Below are 12,450 nucleotides of genomic sequence, written 5' to 3'. Positions count from 1 at the left end.
TAATGAAGTTTTGATCTCTGCCCTTAGTTAGAAACATACTTTTATATGAAGAAATAATAACATAATATCTGTTGTTTTTTTGTTGTAAATTTTTAAGAGACCTTCTCTGAAATACAAAAAGAGAATCCCTACTTGATGATTAATAGTTACTTAATGCCTAGCAGCAAATAGTACTTAGAAAATAAGGACGAAGTATGATTGCCAATGAAACAACTATCCACCAAAGTCAAAATTGTGTGGATGTAAGCAACTATAAGTCACCTTACAGACTTCAACAATGAGCAAAACACATACAGTAAAGTAAGGTGTTAAAGGCCTGACATGACAAAAGGAGAAACAATTCAAACGAGCACCAACAGTGTGATTTATGACAAAACAAAAAAAAAAACAAATGCAACAGCCCATAGCTACCACTTGCTCTGAACCTCTGACAGGCACATAATACGTCAGAGTTAAAATGGTTGTAAGTGATTAACCCTCCCCTAACCTTGGACAGTGGTGTAACAGCACAATATGATAATAAGCTAAACACCAGTTAATCAATGCATATTCAAAGTGATAATATCTAACTATGATATGAAATGTCCTTTTAAAATCCACAGACACAACAAGTCCAATTTTTGTCTCACCTACAACGAAAGTTGCAGAAAGGGAGACACAGGCATTACAATCCAGCTATGGGGGCGACAGGGTAAACTATTTGTTTAAAGCTTTATTGTTGAGCCTGCAAAATTTATTTTCGCGAAAGCTAGACATAGCGACCCCATATTCTGTAGTCTGCATCAACATTTAGGTTAAGTCTGTGGTTTTTGTTTTTTTTAGACATCAATAACTTTTATGAAACCTACATGGCATTTTATGAAATTTAGACAGAAGCTTATTTATGACCAAAATACAGTATCCAGTGCAAAATTTTGAAAATATTTATTTTCATTTTTCCGTATTTTACTAATAAATGGACATAGTGCTTTTACAGTTAACAAGTAGATACAGTCTGGAGTTAAAAGTTTGTAATACATCAATTACTTTGTCAAACCTTCATAGAGTTTTATGAAACTTTGGTAGAAGCTTTTTAATGATTAATAGATAATGTCTGAAGAAAACCTTGTTAATATATTTTTTTCATTTTTAGTATTTTTCTGATACATGGACTTCGTTTTTTACAGTTAACATTTACAGACAGTCTGGGATTCAATTTTTTTGACAAGATAAATTTGTAAACCTTCATGGATTATTATTGTTATGAAACTAGTACAGAAGCTTGCCTTCACTACCGAGAAATAGCATGTAAAGAAAAAAAGTGAATTTTCTTTTAAATTCTGTATTTTACTGATAAAAGGACTCACTTTTTAAGTCAACATTACACTTTTACACTGACAGCAGTAATCACAGGCGAGACACAGGGTTCCATGGAACCCCTTACAAATTTTGTTTCAGAAGGAAGACGACCTGGATGCTTCATACCTGGTATGCAGGTGCCTTATGTTAATAGGTCAACTATATTTTGCTTATGGGATAGCTGCATGGTGTACATGTTGTCTGGCAGGGTTCATCAGAGGGACAGTCAAACTCATAGATCGAAAAGAAACTGACAACGCCATGGCTAAAAATAAAAAGACGAACAGACAAATAATAGTACACTGTATCCGATGACCTCGCCCTTTATAAAACATGCAAACACGTGTCGACAATGACAGCTTGTACGATGTAGATAAGGGAATGTGTTTGTTGGTTTACAGTGTGTTTTCACATCTAATATGTTTTCATTAGAATATAGGGTTCCTTTGAAAATATTAACATTAAGAAATATTATTTCTGTAGATGAAAATTCAAGAATGAATTTTAGGAACGGCTGATGATTATTTGCTCACTCTAATAATTCCTTGATTTCCTTAATGTCGCCGTGATGTATTAATATAGTATCATCACGATACCTTCCATAGAAAAAGGTATTTTTTCAATGTTCAAACTTTCATGATTTTATACATAATAAAATTGAGAATGGAAATAGGGAATATGTCAAAGAGACAACAACCCGACCAAAGAGCAGATAACAACAGAAGGCCACCAATGGGTCTTCAACGCAGCGAGAAAATCCCGCACCCGAAGGTGGGCCTCAACTGGCCCCTAAATAAAAATGTGTACTAGTTCAGTGAAAATAGACGTATACAAAACTCCAAAACATATAAATGAACTAAAATCTAAAAACATTCAAGACTAACAAAGGCCAGAGGCTCCTAGAATATCACAGATTTCGGGCCGGCTTGGCACTGCTCCAATTGCGGCACCAAATAGAGGTTTGTGCAAAATTTAGACCACCTTAACATTACAAGCATGAATGAACCAGGTGAACTTTTGGGTAGATGTACAGAACTAAGTTACTCCTAGTCACAGAGGAATAATATTTTGAGAAAGAAGTTGGAACTGAACACTTTTTCAGAATGGGTTAAAGCAATCAGGTCTCTGATAAAACCTCCAACTCAAAAGTTGAAAAACTCTGCAAATGATCGACCAAAGTCCGTATTCAGAAACAAAGAAGCTCTGAAATGTCTTATCATCTATTCACGATAAATAAGTTGTTGTTCCTGTGGACAAACTTAAAATAATATTGTTTTTGTATGCAAATGGTACTATGTCGAGTGTCTTGTAAAAGAATTGGAAATAAACTAGCACTCAGGTAATCCCACATAAAAAAACATATCATTTGACAAGGATGGTATTTTGGCTTCAATAAACATTACATTGACCAGAAAATCTGAAGACTTACCTTGTTTGTATAGGATACCTAAGCTTCACAATTCCATGCTACACATAAAAATTTGTGACAAGGCAAAACTATTTCAGTTTGACATTTTGAACATTGGGTAATTCAAATTTTGCAATTTGATATGTAGTCTTTGGATTATAATTTTGATACCTTTTTACAGTACATCTAGTGGAATGCTTGTAACCAAATACATATATATATATATATATATATATATATAATTGCTGAGAATTTATCTTTCTTGGTTAACATACATCTAGTAAATCTATTATATAGTTATTCTCATCTGTGTTATAAGTTACATAACCAATAATACTGTATCGTTGTTAGGACAAGGAATTCCTGCTATGTGTACATCAATGTCACATGGTTCCGAATACAACAGATGATTCTAAAGCCATTCTCGAGAACACTGCAAAGCAGGTAAATATGAGGGCCTACTGAAATCAACTAGTCATATATTGCTGTTCTTTTATGGTTATTCTATTGATAAATATCAATAAGTTCCAGAGGGATAATTAAGACTTTTTTAAAGTCACCCATTATAACAGTAATGAATAGAACATATCAGTTTTAACAGACCTATAATAGTGTATTAGCTGCAGTATTAATACTGTACACACCTGTGTTTGTGTACATTACGTTTCTGGAATAACCTTCATCAAATACAAACAGTTTGCTAGACAACAGTAATCGTTTGTAAGAGAAAATGTCAAAGGCAACAAGATCTAAGTGCGTAGTAAAAGATCAGCATATGACTGTTTAAAAAGCATTCGATTTGAAGCTATGTTACATGAAAAGAACTACAAATATTAAATGAAGACAAGCAAGCAAGATAAAATGTTACATCTACCTACTCCTGCTCTGGCTTAAATGATGTATCTGATAGGACTGACTGATTAATTGATGTTTAATGTCCACCAAAAAATAGCACATATAATAAGAACTTGTAAATGTATTATGAATAAATCCTGGTTTGAACCAGACTGAAAGGCTGTCTTCTGGTTATTTGCATTGTTGGGTTGCTGTCATTGATTTGTACCCGCATCCTCATTGATTCCTAAGATTGGATTGTTTTCATACTTGTTTACACAGTAACAGTCTCCAGGAAGGCATTTTACACTTATGGAAAGTTTATTTTGACTCCCACCGTACCAGTCTTTGCTCTTACTCTTCAAGGGCATCAACAGCACATACCAATCCTTTAAAAGCCTAGTTTGACCATGGATTAAACAAATTCCTTCTACACTTGAAACAAGAATGCTACGGGGAGTGTTGTTTTTAATAAGAACATTGTAATGTTTTAACTGTTTAATATCTAGCTTGGTATACTAATAATAATATAAAACTTGATATGTCTTTAAAGCAAACAAATATCTTAACTATAACATAAAAATGGCACATTTTATATAAAAATTATTACCGGGTAACTGAAAAAGTAGTAGGATATAAAGTGGTTAACATATCTGAATATGGTGGTAGGTTAAACATGAAAACAGTCTCTGTTAAAATACCTATATTTTTGAGTGGATTCTAAACTTAAAGATTGAAAATATAATAGAGATTATGGCAACAAAAACTAAGTAGGGATCTAATTTTTCATAAGGACAAAAAAAAACAAGCAGTAGTTTTTCATAAAGAGCTAAGTTATCCTAAATTTATGACCAAATGTAAAATATTAAAAAAATGAGGTAAACAACTAGATTTCATATCTAATTAATAAAGGTCAAGTTTATTTTTTTATAAAAAGAGGTAGTTCAATAGAAAGAACAAAACCAAAATCATAACCATCTGTTCAGTAATACCACATGTATATAACCCCAATACATAAGTGTAAAACTCCAATACATAAGTAAGTGTAAAACTCCAATACATAAGTGTAAAACTCCAATACATAAGTGTAAAACTCAAATACATAAGTTTAAAACTCCAATACATAAGTGTAAAACAATCAATATTTTACTATAAATTTTTACTCTGACTCATACTTTGTTAAAACATTGTGAAAAAGTTGTAAAACCATAGTATGAGATTTTTTGTATAAAAAGAATTAATTTAATAGAAAGAACAAAACCAAAAACATAACCATCTGTTTAGTCATGTATATAACTCCAATACATAAGTGTATAACACGAAGTATTTTGCTCATAATTTTACTCTTACTCGTATTTTGCTACAAAATGATGAAAAAGTTTTAAAACCATAACCTAAGCTAGCATTCAACTCCTTTGGCAAAAATAAAAAGGAAATCAAACTAAAATTTATGTTTGCAATGGTGACATTATATTGAAGATAGTTTTATCAATAAATGTTAATCAGACCAATGGAATGTGAGTTATCAATGATCCTTACTCTTCGTACTAATTCTGTATAAGGCAATAGTTTGTTTACCATGTTCATGCATGTGCAGATGCTTTGGTCAACATGTCAAATTTAGTTTTAAGTTAAATTGTATCTTTAAATTGAAAGGCATGTGCCCACTTCAAATGAGATTTATTTGGAAGCCTATGATATATGAAAGAGGGAATAGAAAATATGATAACTATTTAGGAAAATTTTTCTTCTTAATGACTGCATGTGGGCAATATATTCTTGAATTTTATGCATTTTATTCAGTATTCTTTCAATAGTTTCTATGGTAACATGATAGGTAACATTCGAAATGAATATGGGTATAAATCATTCTTGAATTTCATGCATTTTTTAATAGTTTCTTCGGTAACAGTTGTTATCTACCATAAAATAAAAGAAGAATGTGTCCATAAGACACAGATGCTCCCGCTTGTAAATATGCAAGAGTCAATGTAGTAATTCAAACTTTAGAGCGTGGAAATGAAACTTTTGGTCAATACATACAACAGTTTGTGTGTGGACAAAGGAAATGTTTCCAGTTATAAAGAGGCATAACTCAAAAATAGATCAAGTTTTAGAGTCCGTAAAACAGAAAAGTTTGTCAAATTTCCATTTATAAAGGGGCATAAAACAATAATGGTGAAAGTGACGCCACCTACATTCGAACTTGGTCTATGGTTGATGGTTATAAGCATTACAAAAATTTTCATTACATTTGCTTAAAGCTTAAAGTTAGAGAACGGAAACCAATTTTGGGACGTATGGACATGTAGATGGACAAGGGTACCGCTCAATGCCCTATCAACCTAGCGGCTGGAACATAAAAGTTCAACAATAAGGTAAATACTGTTTTGAAATTTATGTTATTACAGATTGACACTTTTAAACAACAGTTTCATAGGCATGAAGCAAAAATACATTGTGTGCAAATAACAAAAACAACAAAGCTTAAAATCTATTGAGAGCAAGCCAACACTATTTTGTTGGATTGTCGGCAAATGCTCTTCAACTGCAGACATTTTATTCCTATTCCAATGCACTAGAACTTGATAAAATGAATAAATCAAAATAAAAGAAAATTCTGAGAAATTTCATAAACTATTTGGTTCATTGACATCATAGCTTAACATGGCATCATATGAATGAAAAATTTCAATCTGTACCTTATTCCCTTACATTTACGATTTAAATCGGATAATATCTTATTGAAACAGCTTTTTGGAGTAGGTGTAGTTTTATTTTTCAATTATTATCACAGTAATGGAACAGTTGATGATTTCAGTAAGTCAAATGAAGGCTCACTCCTTTGTTACAACATATAAATTATAGTAGTAGATATATCAAGTAGTTATATCCAGATAATGGTAATTAGATTAGAATAGTCTTTATCATGTTGTATACTGATGGTGGAAATCTTTGTTATTTACAAATGGAAAACTTGAAAAAAGAGGGAGAATACATCTAGGAGCAATCAAGGAACTGAAAAATAACCAGGAGCAATCGTGTAACAGAAATATAACATTAGCCCACATATGGAAGATTTGCATTTCTTAACTTGTATTCATGCTACCTATTATATATTTAGAACACTCGATCGAATAAAAAAAAAATAATGGAACTTTATTCAAGTTGAGGTAAACTATAAAACTGAAATATCTATTTCATTGTATAAAGGCACATTGTGTATTGAATACTTTAATAACAATGTTAGAGGTGCCACATGTGGGGCAGGATCTACTTACCCTTCTGGAGCATCCGAGATATCTCCCCGGTTTTTTGTGGGGTTCATGTTGTTTAGTCTTCAGTTTTATTTGTTTGGTTTTGTATCAATGTTGTTTGTCTATTTGTCTTCTTCGTTTTGGCCTAGGCGTTGTCAGTTTATTTTTAACTTATGAGTTTAAATGCCCCTTTGGTATCTTCTGCCTCTGTTTTACAGTTTAAGGTAGCACTATGGTCTGACTCCAACCAACAGTCTTTTCTGCCTCTCTTTTACAGTTTAAGGTAGCACTATGGTCTAACTCCAACTAACAGTCTTTTCTGTCTCTCTTTTACAGTTTAAGGTAGCACTATGGTCTGACTCCAACCAACAGTCTTTTCTGCCTCTCTTTTACAGTTTAAGGTAGCACTGTGGTCTGACTCTAACCAACAGTCTTTATAGATTAATTTCTCCAACTCTGAACAATGGATTTTCAAAACCATTAACTCATCTTAAACCTGAAATATTAGTCTTTCTTATCTATAAATAAAGTATGTTATTTTTTGGTATGATCATTTAAAGAAATAGCTTATTAACTGCCCAAAAAATGGCCATTCAACTTGGATTAAAATAGTTCATACAGGTCAAATGGTAATACAAAGTTTTCATCCCTTTAATTCACCATACAAAAGCGACAAAATTTTGTCTCAGATTTTTGGTATATGGCTCCATCCAGATGATATATTGATTTAACTGCTGGGTGCCATACCTCATTTCACCTTTCATCTTTAGAGACCTACAACTTCATTCAGAAAAAAATTATCCAAAAACTGGAACAATATTTTGTAGAAAATTCTCTCTTTAATCACACACACCAAAGCTAAACCAAAGGAGGTACCCATAAAGTTTCTATTTTCAATTCTTGATAACAATTCTCATGAAAAGTTGGTATGAAAAATCAACTTAAAACTGAATATCCCCTTTGAACTCATATAAATTCAACATAAATATCAAAATTCCACTGGGACACCCTAGCAGTGTTCTGACACCATCATTTAATCAATAGAACAACACAGTTTGTGTCTTTTATAAACTTACACTGTAAATTTTGCATTATTTGTGCACTGTCCATCCCTTAACAACACTAATTTAGAATTTGGCGGGAGTTTGTGGTCAAAGAACACAGAAACTTAAAAATGTTCAATATAAGATATTTTCATACAAAGACATTATAAGGACCACCCCCTCCTGGAATAAGACTGTCCTGCATGATTTTTGAGATATAGAAAATTAAGAAATAAAGCATAAACCCAAGCACTGTTTAAATGCCTTAATTTCCTGTAAACGGAGGACATGCTCATCGCCTTAATGTAGAAGAACAAAGTGAAGAATGTATGCAAGTTTCAGAAAAAAAAACTATTATCCAAGTGATTTGTCTATATTAAAGATTGTTGCCTGTGTCAGATACAAATTCTTCTTGCCTAACTAAGAACATTTGTCAGATACTTTCAAGACTACTATTACACATTTACCCATTTATTTCTTTACTTTAGTTTTTCCTGTACATTTTTTCACTTTAATATTTTCTTTGTTTAATTCCATAGTTATATAAATTACAAGTACTTTTAATAGCAACATAATAAGATAAGACCATATTATTAATTTTAAATTAAGAGCTGGACTCTTGGTATCAACAGATGATTGAAAAATTAGCTCCTCCCATATGCACTTATATACAATGTGCTTTTTTGAACCATTTAATCATTAATTTACTCCCTGTTGTAACATGATAATGACTCTGGGACTTTTACAAAATGCTGAGATGGATAAATACTTTAAAATAATGTGATAAAACAATTTCACTAAAAAATCATTATAAGACCGACGTGCTACCTTAAAACCTGAAAACAATAATGCCAATGGTCCATGATAGCACCAATATAATGTCAATATCATAAAAATCATAATAGACAATAATAATACGTTTACATAAACATCAATAAAAAAAACTAGATAAATTATAAAAGACAATAATTAATGGCACGTATACATAAGCATCAATCGGATTACAATATAAAATAAATTACAAAAGACAATAATGGCACGTCCACATAAGCATTAATTGGATAACAATATAATATAAATTATAAAAGACAATAATGGCACGTCTACATAAACTTTAATCAAATAAGAATTTGTCTAAATTACTAGAAAATAATATATATGGAATAACTATAAATTGTGTCAGAACAAAAAAGAATATTTGAACGAGGCATAAAACAGGTAGAATTACAAGGCGTGCTGAGCATTACTACACTACTTTGTGCCGAGTACAAACACAATTTTTATCAGACACAAGTCATGGTTATTTCCATTACACTGCAACACTCAAAACTAAATTGTTTGGATGAAAATCCTGTATTCTGGACATGAAGCGAACGATGTAAAAAGTTTCATGTATAAATTCTTTACTATCTAAAGAAACATATTATCACATGTTCCTTGGGACTTATTCTTTCACTCAATAAAATGCTTTTTATTATAGAGTAAATTATGAGTTTTCTTAATCATAACTTAGATACTTATATATGAATTCTGTTGGAAACCACTGCTATAAAAAGAAAAAGACAGATAGACAGAATGGTAAAAATAATTATAACAAACAACTGACCATTCCACTAAAACAAATGCCCTTAACAATCATATTAGTAATGAAAGTAAAGTTTGAAGATTTTCTTTATCATCTACCATTTTTTTATATAGCATTATGGAGTAATCTTGACAAATTTCTGCCAATTCCTTCAAAGTCACATTAACCACTATCATTTTTGCCTTTGTTATAGTATGTTTTTGTGCAATGATCTTCATGTAATAACAGCATAAATCTTTAATTTTATATAACGTATGAGTTTAAATTTCCCTTTGGTATCTTTCGCCTCTCTCTTATGTTATTACTTCAACTTCACAAATCTTGATATTAATATAATAACTCTGTAAATTTTTATCTTTATGAAGTAGACTTTCATTAACCTTAAAAAACTGTAGACATTTTTCAATGTAAAAACAACTACCAAAACAAACAAAAAAAAACACACCCCACCCACATTTTGCAATGAAAAATCATTCTTTGTCATGAACATTTTAGAAGTGGAAAATCAATTTCAATTGAATGGTATGAAAAAAATGCTACAGACTGTCATAAAATTATACAAATAAATAATGGTGTTTAAATCCATCAAACAAACAATGTCGAAGATCATCACATTAAGATACCATTAGGTGATAACTGTCGACAATTTTTTCAATTCAATTTCACATACACACACTTTTTTCTTTTAGGCACATAGTATATGCTTCTACATTTCAAATGGTAGTCACCTAAAATTCAACTCATTCCAAATGCATTACTCGACCCTGTAAATATTAATAAAAAATTAAATTACAAAATCAAGATATATCTTTACACATCATCGATGTTTTACAAGGATCCATCATTTTAAATCACATGGTATTCATTAAAAAAACCAGCTTTCATGTCAACATGTGCTATTCATTACGTTTGAACTATGCATGTCCTATATCACTACAAAAGAAGGCATTCAATAATTATATAAGCACATTTTAACTGAAACCAGTTAATTTAGATTAAATCTAGCTTTGTTCCATTGTTTTAAATATTCCTATTTCGCATTGTTCAATTGCAACTATACCACATCTCCTTATTCATATACTAAAAAGTGAAATAACAGAAATACTCAACTTCAAGGACAATTTAAAACGAAAAGTCCCTTATTAAATGGCAAAATCAAAAGCTCAAACACATCAAAAGAATAGAATACAACTGTCATATTCCTGACTTAGTACAGGCATTTCCTTATGTATAAAATGGTGGATTTAACCTGGTTTTATAGCTAGCTTAGTCTCTGACTTGCATGACAGTCGCATAGAATTCCATTATATTGACAACAATGTGAGAGCCAAACAAACAGACATATAGGTAAAAATGTCAAAATTGGGGTACAGCAGTCATTACTGTTATAATCTTAATCACTATAAAAACAAACAAATATGTTAACAAAGAAAAACAAAATGGCATACAGACACTTTATAGACAAAGCTCATAAGCAAAAATGAAAGACAAGAAAAAACTAGAGGCTTTAAAGAGCCTGTGTCGCTCACGTAGGTATATGTGCATCTTCAACAATGGATACTCTCCATCTTTGTGGACTAAAATTGAATTCATGAAAAAAAATGTCTTCTTTGTTGATTTAGACTTTTTGATTCATGACAAAAAATGTCTTCTTTGTTGATTTAGACTTCCTGATTATTTTTGCTTATTTCATATTTCATTTTTCTATCCATCTAATACAGTTTTTCAAATAGAAGGCAACAACGCAAAAAAAAAAATAAAAATCGTTATCAAAGAGAATATAACTCCAATAAGGGGTTATCAGACGATTTAAACCATGTTGACTTATTTGTACATCTTGTCTTTCTGATCTTGTTTGCTTATTCAAGTTTCTATCTTTATCTATTATAATTTTTCAGATATAAGGCAAAAACACAAACAATTGGTCATCATTAATGGACAATAACTCCAAAAATGGGTCGTCAGACGATTTTAAACTATTCAACTTATTTGTAGATGTTGTCTTGCTGATCATTTTTGCTTATTTAAGTTTCTATCTATCTATTATACTTGTTCAGATATAAGGCAAAAACGCAAAAAAAATGTAAAAATCGTCATTCAAGGGCAATAACTGCAATAAGGGGTCATCAAATGATTTCAAAAATAAAGGCAACATTATACCGCTGTTCGAAATTCATAAATCGATTGAGAAAAAAAAAATCCGGATTACAAACTAAAACTGAGGGAAACGCATCAAATATAAGAGGAGAACTACGACACAACAGAAACACAACATTAAAATGTAACACACACAGAAACGAACTATAATATAACAATGGCCATTTTCCTGACTTGGTACAGGACATTTTAAGAAAAAAATGTTGGGTTGAACCTGGTTTTGTGGCTAGCCAAACCTCGCACTTTTATGGCAATGTTAAATATAACACTAAAATGACACCATTACATGACATGAATACAGTACAACATGTTGACTTATTTGTAGAATTCATCTTGTTGATCATTTTTGCTGTATAAAGTTTCTCTCTATCTATTATAATTTTCAAGATAATAGGCAAACATTTAAAAAGTTGGGAAAATCTGCACTTAAGGGCAATACTAGTTTGATAGTTTGGAAGTAAACGGACAATAGGTAGAACTCGTCATTCCTAACACTTCAGCCCTTGTCAGATTTTCTCTATTCATAGTGGTTTTCAAGATAAGAAAAAAAAAATTGCATTTTAATCCTATGTTCGTTTTTAGCCATGTCGGCCATCTGGGTTGGCTGGTGGGGTCATCGGACACATTTTTAAAACTAGATGACCATAGCACAATAACACGATGGCGGGATGTATAAATACCGAGCCAAAAAAAAAAAGCATAGTACTAAAAATTGACTCAACAATAAAGGCTAAAAATATACAAAGTCAAATGAAAAGAACACTATAGCACGTAATTAAGATGATAAACAACTTCAGTGCCTAGAATCTATACTTCAAGACCATCATG

The sequence above is a fragment of the Mytilus californianus genome, unplaced genomic scaffold (assembly GCF_021869535.1).
Source record: "Mytilus californianus isolate M0D057914Y unplaced genomic scaffold, xbMytCali1.0.p SCAF_6, whole genome shotgun sequence".
In the NCBI taxonomy this organism is placed as follows: domain Eukaryota; kingdom Metazoa; phylum Mollusca; class Bivalvia; order Mytilida; family Mytilidae; genus Mytilus; species Mytilus californianus.
This window is presented reverse-complemented; position numbering follows the sequence as displayed.